The 18,480-nt window shown below is 36.4% G+C and overlaps 1 long non-coding RNA gene across 1 annotated transcript; it reads left to right on the top strand.

Annotated features, from left to right (window-relative positions):
• The first annotated feature begins 14,203 nt into the window (after positions 1-14,203).
• LOC122478311 lies at positions 14,204-15,299 on the top strand. The gene is made up of 2 exons (XR_006295934.1): positions 14,204-14,652; positions 14,936-15,299. It is a non-coding gene; the product is annotated as an uncharacterized LOC122478311 (long non-coding RNA).
• The last annotated feature ends 3,181 nt before the right edge of the window (positions 15,300-18,480 follow it).

Below are 18,480 nucleotides of genomic sequence, written 5' to 3'. Positions count from 1 at the left end.
AACATACAGACTAAAAATTTAGAAATGAACAAAATATTCCATGCAAATGGAGACAAGTGGAGATAGCAACATATCAGACAAAATAGACTTTAAAACAAAGACTATTATAACAAAGAAAGGAATTACATTACAATGAAGAGATCAATCCAACAAGAGTATATAGCAACTATAATTCACTATGCAACCAACATTGGAACATCTAAATACATAAAGCAAATATTAAGAGACATAAAGAGAGAAATTGATGGTAATGCAATAATAGGAGACTTTAACACCCCACTTACATCAACACACAGATCAAAACAGAAAATCAATGAGGGAACAATATCTTTGAGTAACACATTAGACTAGATGGAGCTAACATACATACAGAATATTACATCAAAAAACAGCACAATACATATTCTCTTCAAGTGCACATAGGATATTCTTCAGGATAAATCACATGTTAGGCTACAAAAAAAGCCTCAAAAAATTTAAAAAGATTGAAATATTATAAATAATCTCTTCTGACCACAATGGTATGAAACCAGAGATCAATTATAAGAGAAAAGGGGGTGGGGGGAGACACAAACACATGGAGCTTAAATAACATGATACTAAGCCACCAACAGGTCAACAAAAAAAGCAAAGAGGAAATAAAAACAAAAACAAAAACAAAAACAAAACACATGGAGACAACTGAAAATAAAAACACAATGGTCCAAAACCTTTGGAACACAGTGAAAGCAGTTCAGTGAGGGAAATTTATAGCACTACAAGCCTACCTTAAGAAAAATGAAAAATCTCACTCTAACCTTATACCTAAAGCAACTAGAAAAAGAACAAACAAAGCCCAAAGTTAGTACAAGGAAGGAAATAATAAGCACCAGAAGAAAAATAAATGAAATAGAGACAGAAAGAAGAGAAGGGAAAGGGAAAGGGAGAAAGGAAAAGAAAGGAAAAAGAAAAGAAATTCAGTAAAATGTGGTTTCCATGAGCTGGTTCTTTGAAAACATAAAAAAACACTTGATAAACCTTTAGTCAAACTCATCAAGATAAAAGAGAGAGAACCAAATAAATTCAGAAATGAAAGGTAAATAACTGATACCACAGATATACAAAAGATTATGAGACTACTATGAAAACATATGCCAACAAATAGGACAATCTAGATGAAAAAATTCCTAGAAACACAACCTTCCAAAACTGAATCAGGAAGAAATAGAAACAGACCAATTATAGGTAAGGCAATTCAACTAGGATATCAAAAAACTATGAACAAAGAAAAATCCAAGGCCAGATGGATTCACAGACAAATTCTGTCAGGCATTTGAAAAAGAGTTAATACCTATTCTCCTCAACTATTCCAAAAAATAGAAGGGGAAGGAAAGCTTCCCAATACATCCTATAAGGCTGGCATTACCCTCATACCAAATCCAGACAGATACCACAGAAACACACACACACACACACACACACACACACACACACACACACACAACTACAGGCCAATATTCCTGATAAATGCAGATGAAAAATTCTCAATATTAGCAAAGCACATTCAACAATATATCAAAACAATCATTCACTATTATGAAAAATTATATGCCAACAAATTTGATAGCCTAGAAGAAATGGATAAATTATTAGAAACATACAACTTCCAAAACTGTATCAGGAAGAAATAGAAACAGACCAATAACATCCCAAAACTGAATCAGGAAGAAACAGAAAATTTGAACAGAATGATAACCAGCAATGAAATTGAATCAGTTAATCAAAAAACTCCCAGCAAACAAAAGTTTAGCACCAGATGACTTCACAGATGAATTCTTACAAAAATTTAAAGAAGAGTTAATACCTATTCTTCTCAAACTATTTCAAAAAGAAGAAAAGGATGGAAAACTTCCAAATTCATTCCATGAAGCCAGCATTACCCTGATACCAAAACCAGATAAAGACACTACAAAGAGAACCACAGGTCAATATCTCTGATAAACATAGATGCAAAAACCCACAATAAAATATTAGCACACCAAATTTCACAATACACTAAAAAACAAAAAATCATTCACCAAGATCTAGTGGGATTTACTCCAGAGAGGCAAGGGTGGTTCAATTATTTGCAAATCAATCAATACGATACATCACATCACCAAGAGGAAAAATAAAATCATATTCTCAATTTAATAGATGGAGAAAAAGCATTTGATAAAATACAATTTCCATTCAGGATAAAAATTCTCAACAAATTAGGTTTAGAGGGAACATACCTGAACATAATAAAAGCCATACATGAAAAACCCACAGCTAACATCATACACATGATGAAAAACTGAAAGCTTTTATTCTAAGATTAGGAAAAGACAAGAATGTTCACTCTCACCACTTATTCAACACAGTTGGGAGTCCTAGGTGCAACAACCAGACAAAAAAAACCCATCCATATTGGTAAAGAAGTAGAACTGTCACTATTTGTAGATTTCTATACTATATATAGAAAACTCTAAAGACTCTACTGAAAAACTATTAGAACAATAAAGTTGCAGGATACAAAATTAATATATAGACATGTTGCAATTATATACACTAATAATGAAGTAGAAGAAAAATTATAAAAACAATTCCATTTACAACTGTACCAAAAAGAATAAAATACCTAGGAATAAACCTAACCAAAAAAAGTGAAAGACTTGTAAACTACAGGACACTGCTAAAAGAAATTGAAGAAAACACAAATAAATGGGAATATTCTCCGCCCACAGACTAAAAGAAGTGACATTGTTAAAATGTTTATAATGTCCACAGCAATCTACAGATTTAGTGAAATCCCTATCAAAATTCTAATGGCATTTTTCATAAAACTAGGGCAAATAATCCTAAAATTTGTATGGAACCACAGAAGACTTCAAATAGCAATCTTGACAAAGAAGAAACAAAACTGGAGTTATTACAATCTCAGATTTCAAGATATATTCTAAAACTTCAGTAACCAAAACAGTATGGTACTGGCCCCAAAACAGACACACTGATCAATGGAACACAATAGAGAGCCCAGAAATAAATCCACATCTATACGGTTAATTTACGAGAAATGAAGCAAGTATATACAATGGAGAAAAGATAGTCTTTTCAATAAATGGTTAGGAAAACTGGGCAGATACATGAGGAAGAATGAAACTGGACCACTTTCTTACACCAAATACTAAAACAAACTCAAAATGGATTAAGAATGAAGTGTGAGCCCTGATACCACAAAAATCCTCAAAGAAAACATAGGCAGTGATCTCTTGGACATTGCCCTTAACAACCTAATTAAGGATATATCTTCTTAGGTAAGAAAAAAATGGAAATGTAAATTAAAAATGCTAATTACATCAAAATAAAATGCTTTTGCACAGCAGTGGAAACCATCAATAAAACAAAACGACAACCTAGTGGATAGAAGATATGTGCAAATGATAAATTTGATAAGGGATTAATATCCAAAATACATAAAAAGCTTATATAACTCAACACCAAAAAACAAACACTCCAATTACAACATGGGCAGAACACCTGAATAGACATTTTCCCAAAGAAGACAGAATGGCAAACAGACATATGAAAAGACGTGTAACATCACAAATCATCCAAAGATATGCAAATCAAAACAACAATGGAGTATCACCTCACATTAGTCCAAATAGCTAGTATCAAAAACACAAGAAATAACAAGTGTTGGCAAAGATATGGAGAAAAAGACCCTTGGTGCACTCTTGGCGAGAATGTAAAATGGTACAGCCACTATGAAAAACAGTATGGAGATTCCTCAGAAAATTAAAAAAAGAAATACCTTATAATCCAGCAATTCTACTTCTGGGTATGAAGAAAATGAAATTGTTGATTCAAAAAGATATATGCCCCCTATGTTCACTGCAGCATTATTTACAATAGCCAAGATAGGAAAGCAACCCGTGTCCAATGACAGATGAATGGATAAGATGTGATATACATGTGCAATGGAATATTAATCATAAAAAAGAATGAGCTCTTGCCATTTGCAATAACACTGATATATATAAAGGGTATTATGCTAAGTGAAATAAGTCAGAGAAAGACAAATACCATATGATTTCACTTATAGGTGAAATGTTAAAAAAAAAAATGAAAAGAAATACAGAGAACAAACCGGTGGTTGGCAGAGGGGAGGAAGGTGGAGAGGTGGAGGAAATGGTGAAATAGGTGGAGGGGGATTAAGAGGTACAAATCTCCAGCTGTAAAATAAGTCCTGGAGATGAAAAGTACAGCATACGGAATATAAATAATATTTTAACAACATATGGTGATACGTAGTGACTATAGTTATCATGTTGCAATCCTGGAAATAATATCATTATATGTTAATTATATGTCAATAACAAATAAAAAAAACATAATAAAAACTCTTTGCAAACTAAAATGTTTGTGGAAAAATAATACATCTTTATATTATGATATTAATCTGAGTAGTGAGACTAGGAGTGACTTATGTTTTCTACTTTATGATTTCTTAGGTTCCTAGAATTCTATCAAAAAACATATCATTCCTTGGAACTCTTATACATTGCTTGGGGGAATAAAAAATGAAACAGTGAGTATGGAAAATAATATGACAGTTCTTGAAAATTTAAACACAGAAATACCATGTGATTCAGCAATTCTACTTCTAGGTATATATCCAAAAGAACTGAAAGCAGAGGCTCAAAAACATTTGTACTCCAATGTTTATAGGAGCGTCATACACAACTGCCACAAGATAAAACAACCCAAATGTACCTGACAGACAAATTGATAAATAATAGGCGGTATATACATACAATGCAATGTTATTCAGCCTTAAAAACATACCTATCACAAAATGGATGAAGCTCAGAGACATTATGCTAAGGGAAATAAGCCAGAAACAAACGGACAAATATTGCATGAGTCCACTTATGTGAGGTACCTAGAGTAGTCAACTTCATATGGACAGAATATGAGTAGTGTTACCAGCAACTGGAGGAAAGGGAATAAGGGAGCATTACTGTATAATAGGTACAGAAATTCAGTTTGGAATGATGAAAAAGTTCTGGAGATGGATACTAGTGATGGTTACACAATAATGTGAATTGCTGCCATTGTACTATATACTTAAAATTAGTTAAAATGGTACATTTTGGTATATATGTTTTACCACAATAAAAAAAACAAAACAAAACAAAACTCAGAATTTTTAAAAACAAGTATATATTTCACATTTTTTAAGTGTATTTATTTATTTTGAGAGAGAGAGTGCAGGAGAGGCAGAGAAAGAGAAAGAAGGAGAAGGAGAGAATCCCAAGCAGGCCCCACACTACTAGCACAGAGTCTGATGCAGGGCTGGAACTCACAAACCATGAGATCATAACCTAAGCTGAAATCAATAATCGGACACTTAACTCTGAGCCACCCAGGCACACCAAAACAAATATTTTTATAATTTATCTTTCTTTATTTTTATTAAGACTTTCCTCTTAGAGCAGTTTAAGGTTCACAGCAAAGTTGAGAGTACAGAGAAAAAAAAAATTTTTTTCAAAGAGCAATTAGAAATAAAACAGAATATACTATACAACGTAATCATTTCCACTAACTTGAAATGGATGCCATTCTAAAATTGAATTGGAGATTCAAACTTCTTTATAAAAATGAAAGAAAAATCATAGCAAGATTTTTAAACCGTAGTTTAAAATATTTTTTAAACCTAACCAATGATAATTTGTCACTATTAAGCACAAAAAAATGTTAGAAAGTAAACCATATATTATAATGACTTTTAAAATGACTACATGGTCTTGCACTGTTGGTGGGAATGCAAATTGGTGCAGCCGCTCTGGAAAGCAGTGTGGAGGTTCCTCAGAAAATTAAAAATAGACCTACCCTCTGACCCAGAAATAGCACTGCTAGGAATTTACCCAAGGGATACAGGAGTGCTGATGCGTAGGGGCACCTGTACCCCAATGTTCATAGCAGCACTCTCAACAATAGCCAAATTATGGAAAGAGCCTAAATGTCCATCAACTGATGAATGGATAAAGAAATTGTGGATTATATACACAATGGAATACTACGTGGCAATGAGAAAAAATGAAATATGGCCTTTTGCAGCAAGGTGGATGGAACTGGAGAGTGTGATGCTAAGTGAAATAAGCCATACAGAGAAAGACAGATACCATATGGTTTCACTCTTATGTGGATCCTGAGAAGCTTGACAGGAACCCATGGGGGAGGGGAAGGAAAAAAAAAAGAGGTTAGAGTGGGAGAGAGCCAAAGCATAAAAGACTGTTAAAAACTGAGAACAAACTGAGGGTTGATGGGGGGTGGGAGGGAGGAGAGGGTGGGTGATGGGTATTGAAGAGGGCACCTTTTGGGATGAGCACTGGGTGTTGTATGGAAACCAATTTGACAATAAATTTCATATATAAAATAAATAAATAAATAAATAAATAAATAAATAAATAAATAAATAAATAAAATGACTACATGGTTATTCCCACACTAATTTTTACTGAGAATTCTACAGATTTCAGAGAAGTGTCCAAAATCACATAAACAAGTATAACACCAATGACACTTAAACACCACATACAAAATGATTAGCAAAAAAGACCAAAGCTTTCAGGCTTTTTTTTATTAACTCAACTGTATTGAATTTTAGCAAGAAATTATTGAATGATCTTAGCAAACTTAACCTGTTCCTCTTCACCTCTTTCCTTGTCTGTAAAATTGAGATGGCAAAACCTATCTTATAAATAACAGATTCAAATGTCCAGATTAGGCAAAATCCATCCACATAAATACTCAAATTAATCATTCAACGTTTCATTCAATACTTGCTTTAAAGAGTTACAATTCAATCTTAAAAGAGGAACTCCTATTCTATGGAGGGATTAGATTTCAGACAAAAACATGAAAAGGTCAGAAGTGGGGGAAACATATGGTGCAAAATTAAGGAACTTCAAATACCTGTGAACGACTAAAATTTAGTAGTACATACATATGAACAAGTAGAAGACGCTTGAGGGCAGGAATTTCTCACTATATAAACCACTTTCTAACAATATACCTGAGCTTCCTTCCATGTTTTGGTTTGAAAGCTCCTGGTTTGCAAACTGTCTTTTTGGTGTGTGCACAATAAACTTTCACTAATTACTACTTCAATGATTCATTAGTTTTACCTCTGTTATTTCTAAACTTTTGACAGTTTGTGGTGTCAAAATGGGATCCAAAGAAAATACCCCTTTACCTCCCCTTCCTCCTCAACTGAGGCCCCTATGGTGATGGAACCCAGAGTCTACTGAGTTCAGTGCTTTCTCATTTACTCTAGAGTTTGAAGGTAAGTCTCTCTCATATCTGAGCTCTGTTCTCTCCATTTTGAGCTGACTTTAATTTGCATACCTGCATTTTGTTTGTTGAAGCTTATTTACCTAAATCATCTTACTCTATTCCAAAGGGAAGAGGGCGGGGAAACACATGGTTCCCTGTGTTTGAGAACAGCTTTTAGAAAACAGAGCCCCTCAAATGAACTCTTAGGGAATCTAAAGGCAAAGATGTGTTCTACCTCGTTGGTCTATGGACCAGGATTTTGTGCCTTTTTGGAAAATGGGTGAACTTATAGAATTGTAGTGGTCACTGTAGGGCAACTTTAACTTGAAGTGTATCTTAAGCTGTGCCTTTGACAAGAGAGGATTTCAAACCTCTCAGAGACAATGGAATGCATTCTTTGATAAGCAGAAGCTTCTCAAAGATCCTTACAGCTTGCAAACAAACAAACTTTGCTTTGCTATCTGAGCAGGTAGCCTCAAATTAGCCCATCTGCCAGAAATACAATTTGGATCCAACTATTCTTTTATAAACTAATGAGTTTTGCATTATTATGGCTATCAGCTCATGCCTAATTTTTTTTAAACAAAAGTTATAAGATCTGTTTGCCTCTGTCTATATGTTTGTCTATCTATACGTGTTATAGATGTGTGATAGTTTTCTAACTCCAGATGGTATTGCCATAACTAACGCATAAGGAGCTATTTAATTGGCTTATAGAAAAAATAAGTCCTTATAAATGAAGTACTCTTGAAACCCTCAGAAATATAAAAACTAACCCAAATGTTTTCAAGTTCACCTGACCTGATATAACTTTTGATAAGTAAAACCTAGTTTAAGTTTGTTGGCTTAATAAAAGCAAGCATGTCTTCAAAATTTGCCAACAAGAAAAATAACTTAGGATGATGGTTAGGTGTTGTTTTTGTTTTTTTTCTTTTTTAATGTTTAGTCATTTTTGAAAGACAGAAAGACAGAACACAAGCAGGGGTGGGGCAGAGAGAGAGGGAGACACAGACTCTGAAGCAGGCTCCATGCTCCGCGCTGTCAGCACAGAGCCCGACACGGGGCTCGAACTCATGAACCATGAGATCATGACCTGAGCCGAAGTCGGATGCTCAACCGACTAAGCCACCCAGGCGCCCTGATGGTTAGGTGTTTAATGTTTAATCCAAGCTTAACTGTTAAAAACAAATAATTTAAATAAATGTAAATAACAGAAATGTCGCCTATCAGGAATCCTAAATTCTCTCTGGTCTGGTAAGAGAGCAAATGCAGAAATGAAAACGAGAGAGGCTAATATCTAGAAGGATACACCAGCCCCAAACAGAGATTTCTGTCTCCTTTCATCACCATATGTATTGACCTCTCAAGACTACAGACGTGGTGAATGTGCAGAAAGAAACAATCAGATAGTAGTCATTAATTTGTGGAAGAAAAGAGTGGGGGGGGGGGGGCGGCAAGTGGCTTTTGAAATTGTGATCAAAGCACAATAATATATTGGCGTCACCAGATGGAAAGTAGTATCCTGTAGGCAATACAACTAATTAGCAGTTATCTTTAAAAGTTTAAGATTGATGGAGCATGCAGCTTTAAGGATAACCGGTTACTATTCTAGCTAGCTAACCTTGGGTGCTTTAGCCCTGTGGGCAGCTTTCTGCCCTAAGCCTTTATAATCCATTAATGTAAGTGTAGGAATTCTTGAACCTATTTCCCATACAGAAAAGTACAGACCAAGTTAAATTAAATAATGAATATTTGTTGACTATCTAAATTATTTCCCAATGAGTTAATAAATATACTGAATCATTAAACGTTAAACATAAGTTTATCTACTTTGGGCTTTCTTTTTTTTTTCTGTATTGTAGTATTGCTAATATTTTATTTAAGGAAACTAACTTTATTTAAACTCCTACTGAAATAAAACTATACATCACTACCAGAAATGAGGAAAAAACAAAACAAAACAGTCACTTGCTATAAAAAGTAACCACAACTATAATTGTAATAAATGATAAATGTAACCAATGATATTTTTTGCCTACTGGGAGTTTGGAGCTTGGGCATTGCTCTTTTTGTTAAAATGAGGAATCAGCAGATATAAGAGAATTACTAAAGACATACAACCTCAACTAATAATTTTTCCCTGAAGCTAATAAGAACTAAAAAAAGTTAAAAACATATCTCTAAAAAGTTTTATAATTGTGTATTTAATTGTGTATTTAATTTAATTGTGTATTTAAGCTATGTGATTCAATGTACTTTTTATCACATCTGAGTTACAACTAAAACTGACCTGAGCAAATCAGTGTTTTGGAAATGCCATTTCAATACATTTAAGTCAGCTCTCTGAATTGGTTCCCATCACGGCAGTCCCTCAGTACTACTACACTGCCTCAAATCTACCTCAGAGTGAATGGTTTTTATTAAGCACCTCCCTTGCACTACCATGCAAGGTTCTTAGTTATGTTTTATTTGTCTCCATTTGTATCATCTGCTACAAGGTAACCTAAATCTAGTTCTTCATCGTCTAGGAAAACTCTTCCAATAAATTCAAGCTATGGCAACTATCCTTTCACTTATGAGAAATCACTATATTCTTTCTATTAGCACCTGCCAACATTGTTTTACCCTAGCCTCCAACCCCAACTTTTGGCCTTTTTAATTTTTACAGATAGACAATACTTGGGTCTGTTAATAACTATGTCCTTTGCCACACTAATAAACATACTATAAAAAAATGTATCTAAAAAAACCAAAAAACGTATCTCTAAAAAGTTTTTATAATTGTGTATTTATAAATTTGCCAGTCCACAATTGCTTACTTCTTAGTTTTTACTAGGAATTCAAGATTATAAGCATTAAAAATCCTAATTAATAGATGTAATTTAAAGCTAATAGAAATAATACAGGAGAAAGATAACGACTTTATATGAAAAGTAGGAAAGGAAAATAGAATGTGTTTTTTGGACAAGGAAAGAAATGAAGGACATGGGTTTTTGTTAGTAGTGGCGGTGGTGGTGTTTGGTAAGGGAAACAAATAAAGCGATTTCATCCTAAAGTAAAATAATTGTTCCTGGGGCGCCTGGGTGGCGCAGTCGGTTAAGCGTCCGACTTCAGCCAGGTCACGATCTCGCGGTCCGTGAGTTCGAGCCCCGCGTCGGGCTCTGGGCTGATGGCTCAGAGCCTGGAGCCTGTTTCGGATTCTGTGTCTCCCTCTCTCTCTCTGCCCCTCCCCCGTTCATGCTCTGTCTCTCTCTGTCGCAAAAATAAATAAACGTTGAAAAAAAAAAAATTGTTCCAGAATGAGGCAAAGAAAAAAAAAAAAAGAAAAAAAAAGATGGGGTAAAACCGGAAATCTTGAGAAAAGAATTTTATGTATGGTCTAGCTACAAGTGAAATGGATTTAAGTTTAAAAAAAAAAAAAGTGCTAACATCAAAAGTATACTGGTACAAAATTAGAATTTGGTTTTCTGTTAAAAGGACAAAGTTTTGTTTTGTTTTGAGTATTGATCAGTTCTTCCTAAGAAATTATAAATAAAACGTTTTCTGTACCTTTAAGGTAATCTATTTATGAAACAAAGATCTGGGTCTTATGAAAATAATTTTGTGTAATTCTTCATCACATCTTGGATTACTTAGAAAAACTGAGTCTTCTCTATTACAAGAGCTCAATTTTTTATAACTATGTAGACTTTTATATTTGCCTTTGGAATCTTTTAATTGTTATTCTGGTTGAATGTGTACCTAAGTATTATTTCAGAGTGACCTATGATCCTATTTGACCAAATGTTTTAAATCTTTTGACATTTTAAACAAACTTCCCCAAATCGACTTCTAAATAAAGTAAAAAGAGGAAGGTTAATTTATGTAGACTTACTTGATATATTAAATTGCATGGGAAATACTGTCAAATAATGTTTTACCTTAGATCATAATTTTTATATAGGATATATTAAATAATTAATTCAAAAATTATTTGAAATTCCTAAATACCTGACATTTCCTGTCATAGTCATAATTCTAGTCATAATTTCAGCTTTTATCTTAAAATATCATATCATAAAAATAACCAATTTTATTTCTCAATTGCATGTGTGCACGTGTGCATGTGTATGTATGTGTATGAACTCTCACCAGATCTTTAACCATGGCTATTTTTTAATCTTTTTTCACTCTCTGGCAGTGATTGTTTTACTCTGATCTGTCACAAAAGTGTTCCTATAAAAGTGCTTCATTTACAAGGAAATTCATGGAAAAGACTGACAAGTACAGGTTTGTCATAACTTTAAGATCATAACACTGAATGGGTAAGAATTTCAAACTGATACGTAAAGCTGCTGACCTAAGCTGAAGCAAAACAAGAATTATAAGAGACTGAACTGATGAGACGATGATTATAATTTTTTTATGACTTCATTTAAAACACTGCTGGTTCTTACATGTTTTGTTGTCCAGATTTAAAGGGTCCTGTTTTCTCCTCTCTTCTAAGCTACCTATAGCTTACAGCAGCACTTCAGTAAAATATAATTTTGTAAACAAAGGTTGAAACATGTATATTTTTCTCCCTCCCTGATCCCTCCAGAATTCAGAAATTCATATTGAATATCTTTATTTTTCATGACAATACATGTATTTACATAAGCTCAACTGACTCTTCTCTTTGTATTAGGACACAATTAGAAACGTCCTAATGTTAGCTTCTTAACCTAAAAAGACTTGAAAAGTTCAATCTAAGATTCCTTATGAAAAGTTCCATTCCAGCAGAGCAGATTTAAAAGAGCCTATATGGTCAGTCACTATTCTTGCTGCACTTACGTAAATAATCAGGCCAAATTTTTGAAACTAGACTTAATTTGCAAACAAGCTAGTCTTACCATGGTTATTTTTGATAAAAATAAGAACAATTTTAAAGAGAACAATGTTTCAGTAGTACACCTTTGTGGATATCAGATTCAAGTGCTGTTAACTGTCCTTGAGGTTTTGTTTTCTCACAAAATGAACTGGATCCTGAATTCTTCTAGTTTCCTCCAATACTTGACTAGAACTCTCCAAACTAACATTTCCAGTTTCCTCCCACTCTTCTCACCTGGAATCACTATGGAAATAAAGTTGCCCTTTTCTCAAAGCCATGCAAGGTAAAGCTGGACAACTGAATATAAACTTCAGAGAAACCACCAAAACAGCTCATGTGAGGCCAGTCGTTGTGTCTGTTGCTCTGTGGTGACGCAGCAAGATACCAGAGACATTCAAACTGCAAACCAGGAAAATCTGTCAATTGCCACTCTTGCCCTCACTCCATCTGAAGATGCTTTGAACCCAATATTTATAAATTTTCTCAACTGGCTGCCCTCCAAACTCAGTGAATTTGTAATTTCCTTGAACTATTAACCTTTGTTTCTCGTTCGTTTCCACAGAAATACTTTTTATTAAATTACCTGACTGCTCACATCATAAAGAGGCCTAATTGGGGTGGAAGTTCATCTGCAACACTGCCTCCTAAAATAAAACATCCTCATGTTCATCCAGTCCTAAGTCATCATGAGGATGTGACTGTTAATACATCATGTTATGCTTTTGTAAATAACTTTTTAACAATTGCAATCCATTTGATTTATTTAGTTGGTTAAATCTTGACACCTGGGAATCTGCTCTGGGGAATTTTTCAGTCTTTGGCTATGGTTCTCCTTAGGTCATCATATATACTTCTTTAATATGTTGTCTACTCCTAAGGGTTCTTAAATGCCTGCCAGCAGCCACTCATATGCCAAATGGTATCCATCAGGATCAGATTACCAGAGGAAATAAACAATAAACACATAAATGATGAAGACGTGACTACATGGCCCTCAGGCTGATTATTCAACGAATGGCAACAAGAAATATGTGGTTCTTCAGACTGGGTACATGAGAAAATAATCAAAAGGGGTGAATTGTTAAAATAAAAAACCAACAGAGACCAGCCTTGAAACTTCCTTGGCAGACAAACCAGTTTTGTCATACAAAGCTTAATTTAGCTTATTTTGTAAGACTAACTTCACCTGGATAATTACTTGTTTACGCCCGTGGAAATCATAAGCACAACTTAAACTGTTTCCCAAAGTTGATATGAGGTAACAACTAACCAATTCCCTATCACTTAAGAAAATGTAAATATTCTTATCACTGTAAAAAAAAAAAAAAAAAAAATCCTTAGACTTCTTACTTCCCAAGCTGCTTTGTAACAACATAGCCCTGCGCCTAATTCTGTTTTGGCTTGAGTGCTCCTGGTTCCCCAGCTGTTCTTTGGTGGATGCTTAACAAACTTTACTAATTGCTACATCAATGATTCATTGGTTTTCTGCTATGTTTGAACTTCGACAGCAGCCACAGTAAATGTTGTATGGGGTCACAGCCAGTCATTTATGTTGGAGTAAATACCCTTGAGGTACTACAGGCTAAATCAGAAACACACCCTTCCTCTCCCCACCAACTGCTTCTTAAAGACGACAGCAATCCTCCACTATGCCTGAGTGGCCCCTGTACCGTTCACAATAAATGGTGGTTGCCAATAAACAGACTTTGGAAACCAAACTTCCTGCATGGGAAAGGTTGGAGATAAAAAGGAGTAGAAAGTCCAAGGTGCCCCTAAAGGCCCGAGTTCCACTAGAGATGGGCGAGGATTAACGAATGCCTTTTTCTCTCCTGCACAGTATATTGGTGAAAGGAAGTGATCCGCGATAGACCGCCCTCGCCCTCAGTAAGAAGAAAGAAAAGATTAGCCCTTTCAAACCCGAATTACCCCAGATCCTCTCCCACCCATCCACCCTCCACCCCTTCCACCCTCCAGCCCCTCCACCCACACCCCCACCCCCTGCTTCTTAGGTCTCCGACCTCAAAGAGCACAGCTCAGGAACTGTAGGCTTTCAGCCGCTCTCCAAAGAAAACCTCCCCCTACCAAGCGTTCCTTTTTCTCCAGCTGGGAGCATTCGCCCTCCGGTTTGGTCTCCTCAACCAATTGCAAGTAACACTCTTCTCTAATTGGTGAAGGGGTGTGGCCACCATTTGTATCACCGAACAAGACTATGGATGATTGGTTGCTATTGAGAGGGTTTCGCCAATGGGAAGCAGTCTTGAAGCTCTTGTGGGGTGCTCGAGTGTTCTGTAGATGCTCGGGCTGTACCCTTGGCTGCCTACCGGTTTTTAATTAATTAATTAAATTTGATTTAATTAATTAATTATTTTTCCGCGTTGTTACGTCCCCTGGGCTCTTGGAGGGTGCTGTCGCCGCTGCCCTCACCGCTGCAGCCATGATCTCCTTAACGGACACCCAGAGTAAGCACTCGCCCCGGTATCCCCGCCTGGAGCCTCACACAACCGTTGCTCGAGCTCGTCTCGCTCGCCCGCCCCTCTGCCCGGGTCAATGAATGAAGCTCCGTGTTGGGGGCGGCGGCCTGCGGGACTGAGCGAGGGATGCGGGACTGGGAGGGCTGCCTTAAGGGGTCGGGGGCTGGTCTTGCAGTGGCAGACCTGGTCTGGGAGGCGGGTGGGCGGGGTCTGGGGAGAAGTCCGATCTGGAGTGGGGGGAAGCCTTTGCTGAGCGTCTATCTTGCACCAGGGTCTCGCCGCTCTCACCCCCAGTGAGATGGACGCTTTGTTCCTGCAGATGGCCACAAGAGAAAGTTTGATGTGCGATGTCCGCGGTTCATCCTTGGGGACGTTTCTGCAAACTTGGACTCCTCTACAAGTTACAGGCCCGTTGTTTGGGAGGCGGTATTTTAAATGTCACCAGTTATCGGGTTTTGGCTTTCTTTCTTTCTTTTTTTTTTTTTTTTCCTCTTAATATGCTTATACTTTAATATTTTTACTATTTCGCCGTTTGCCACCTCTGGAAAGAAACTTTGAAAAATTTCTTTAAACGATTTCACTTTTCTGCCACCTAATGTTTCCGCAGTAGTAAAAAGCCACATTGTGTTCAGTTATACAGTGTCTTTCCTCAATGTTGTATATTGTGCTTTGTGGCTTATTTTATTATTTTAGCGTCTCTTTCTGCCTGACAACAGTTCTCCACGCCTTTCTTATCTCTAAGGTTAGAATTGCTGTTTTCCTCTTTCATAACACTCCTACTTCTCTACCACTTTGTCAATCTTAAGTATTTACATATCTGCCCAACCTTGTCGGTCCTATGTTTTTTAATGGTCATAATAGTCTTTTTGTCCCACTTCGCTTTATCTGCCATCCTCTGGGTTTCTTACTTTGCTTAATTTCCTTTGATTTTCAAAATTTTAAGTATTAAAAAGTCCTTTGAAAACAGAACTTCATTTAAAATGCCCTATTTTAAAGTGGAGTCTTAAGATTTGGGTTCAAGTCATGGCTGGCTTGAACTTAACAGAGCTTCTAATGTCTCCTATATACACTACGACCCCAATCAGTCTTTCTTCCTTCCTGAGGTTAGATGGGTCTGCACCTTGGGGCCACCTGCACTGGCACAGGAAGGGTGCCCATTTTGGTCTGTTGCTCTGTTGGCCTCACCTGTTCTAATGTGAGAACACATAAAGTCTCTTTTCTTTTCTATCTTTCTTTCTTTCTTTTTTTTCTTTACTCTTATAATAAAAACTAGCAATTGTATAAAGTCATCTTCTTTCATTTTACTAAGTGCCTTCATGTAAATCATTACACTGAATTTTTATGAGTCCTGTAAGGCAGAGAGGAGTATACCTCTTTTATATATTAAAAAAGGCTCAGAGGTGCCTGGGTGGCCCAGTCTGTTGAGCATCTGACTCTTGATTTCGGGTCAGGTAATGATCTCATGATCCTGAGATTGAGCCCCGTATTGCCTCACACTGAGCATGGAGCCTGCTTGGAATTCTCTCTCTCCCTTTCTCTTGCCCCTTCTCCCCCGCCCCCTCTCACAAAATAAACAAACATTTAAAAAAATAAAAGAGGCTCAAAAGAAATTCAGTGTATGGTTATAAAGAAAGTGATAGAAACAAGGCTTGATCCCAGGTCTGCTGCTCTAGAAACTTTTACTTTCACTGTACCTTACTAGCATCTAAGAAGCCTTGATATAAACTTTGAGATCTAAGAATGATGCAGTTCTTCTGATAAGGATGCATAAGGCAAGCTGACACCCCCCCCCCCGCCCCCCCCCCCCCCCCCCCCCCCCACCATGGGATATGTGTGACATTCCTCAGGCACTCCTAGCTGCCCTAAAGCTAAGAGAAGCAGAAAACAATTGGTTCACTGACAGAGATGCAGGACAGGAAATCTCTATCATTTTACAAATGTCTTTGTAAATGACAAGACAAAGGCAATCTTATCAATAGCCTGATCTCCAGAAACCTATGGACTCAGCTTCCTGGAGCCCCAACATCACCCTCCACTCCACAGTGATGTGGGGAACAAAGGCAAGAAGGAAATGGTAACATTAACTTTCTTTATAACCTGTAGCCCATTGACAAAAACTTGAGGCAAATACAGAGTATAACAGTTCTCCAGGAATCCCCTACTATCATAATGTTAATGATTTGCTAGAGAAAAAAGCAATCTTAGCTTGACAATAGCTAGGCCTCCAGTATCTTATGAGTCCTCTTTAGCATATGAAGGCCTTTTGAAAGCCTCCTTTTGCCTTTACCTCCCACAACTCCATAGTATATGATCAGTCACTCTTCACAACCCCAGTACAGTTCTTGCTGCCCACGGGTCCTGTCCCCGTGCTCTAATAAAATCACCTTTTTGCACCAAAGACGTCTCAAGAATTCTTTCTTGGCCCTTGGCTCTGGACCCCCACCACTCCAAAACCCCATCAAAGCCAATGCCAGTTTTGGCAAATAATGTTACAGGCAACTGCCTCCTGGACTACACTGAGTGAAATAGGAGGAATGTTTCAGTTCCCATGTTATGGTTTTAAGCTATGGAGTCCAAAACTGGGTTTGAATTCTGGCCTGAATCCACACAACCACCACTCTTCCTGCCCATCTGCCCCCAGCCCCAATGCACACACATACATTTGCTGATTGTATGAGCAAGGATAATTCTTTTTTTATATAATTTTTTAAGGTTATTTATTTTGAGAGCAAGAAAGCATGAGCTGGGAAGGGGCAGAGAGAGGAGAGAGAGAGAATCCCAAGCAGATCCTTCCCTGTCAGTACAGAGCCCCATGCAAGGCTCGAACTCATGAACCATGAGACCATGACCTGAGCTGGAACCAAGAGTGAACACCTATCCAGCTGAACCACCCAGGCACCCTGAAGCAAGGGTAATTCCTAATCACTGTATCTATGAAATATGGGGCTGGTGCTACTCTTCACCTCAAAATTCTGTTAAAGGCATTACAACATATTTGTGTAAAAATTTCAGTACATGTGAAACCATAGCCACACGTCCTTTTTCATTGTAATCAATTTTTAATACTTCTAATACCTAATTAGTTGTATTAGATAATAAACTAATCATATCGAACTTGAATCACCTAGATGCTTCCCCCAGAAGTTCAGAATACTCGAATACCCTTGAGGTTCATTTAATAAAACATATTTAGCCTGAAAAAAAAAATCCCATAGGAAACAGTGTGACATAATGGTTAAACACAGGGACTGAGTTAAAATGCTTAACCAGAAGCATGACTCCAGGCAAATTATTTCTCTAAACCTCAACTTCCTGCATCTCTAAAAGGAGGTAATGAAATACCTATCTTACAATAGTACTGGGGGGATTTAATTCTATAAGGCATGTAAATCACCTCAGAGATAATTCATGACAAATTCTCAGTACATAGTATATTTCCATATAATTTCCTTTCTAATGAACAAACATCTCAAAATGTTTATGTAATCATTAATATAATTTGTGAATAGATAGAAATTAGTCATATTCAAATAACTCAGCTGCCAGTGATTAAACCCTAACTACTAAATAGTTATATAATGGAATTTATTCTTTTGTTCATATTTTTCTCTAGGATATTATGTCTGACAGGTAAAGTTATTTTGGTCAATTCTCTTAAGGAATTTAAACATGGAAATATTAGCCAAACATTTTCATAGGATTTTGTTTCTTTGGAATATACCTCTCAGTATATTTACAAACAGATAACTGAATTCTTTTAGGAGAATTTACAAGAAAAAGATAGTTGAAATGGAAGGCAGTAGTTAACTGTAAATT

The sequence above is a fragment of the Prionailurus bengalensis genome, unplaced genomic scaffold (genome assembly GCF_016509475.1).
Source record: "Prionailurus bengalensis isolate Pbe53 unplaced genomic scaffold, Fcat_Pben_1.1_paternal_pri Un_scaffold_49, whole genome shotgun sequence".
Lineage (NCBI taxonomy): Eukaryota > Metazoa > Chordata > Mammalia > Carnivora > Felidae > Prionailurus > Prionailurus bengalensis.
The sequence above is the reverse complement of the archived record's forward strand: the minus strand, read 5'-3'. Positions and strand labels throughout refer to the sequence as shown.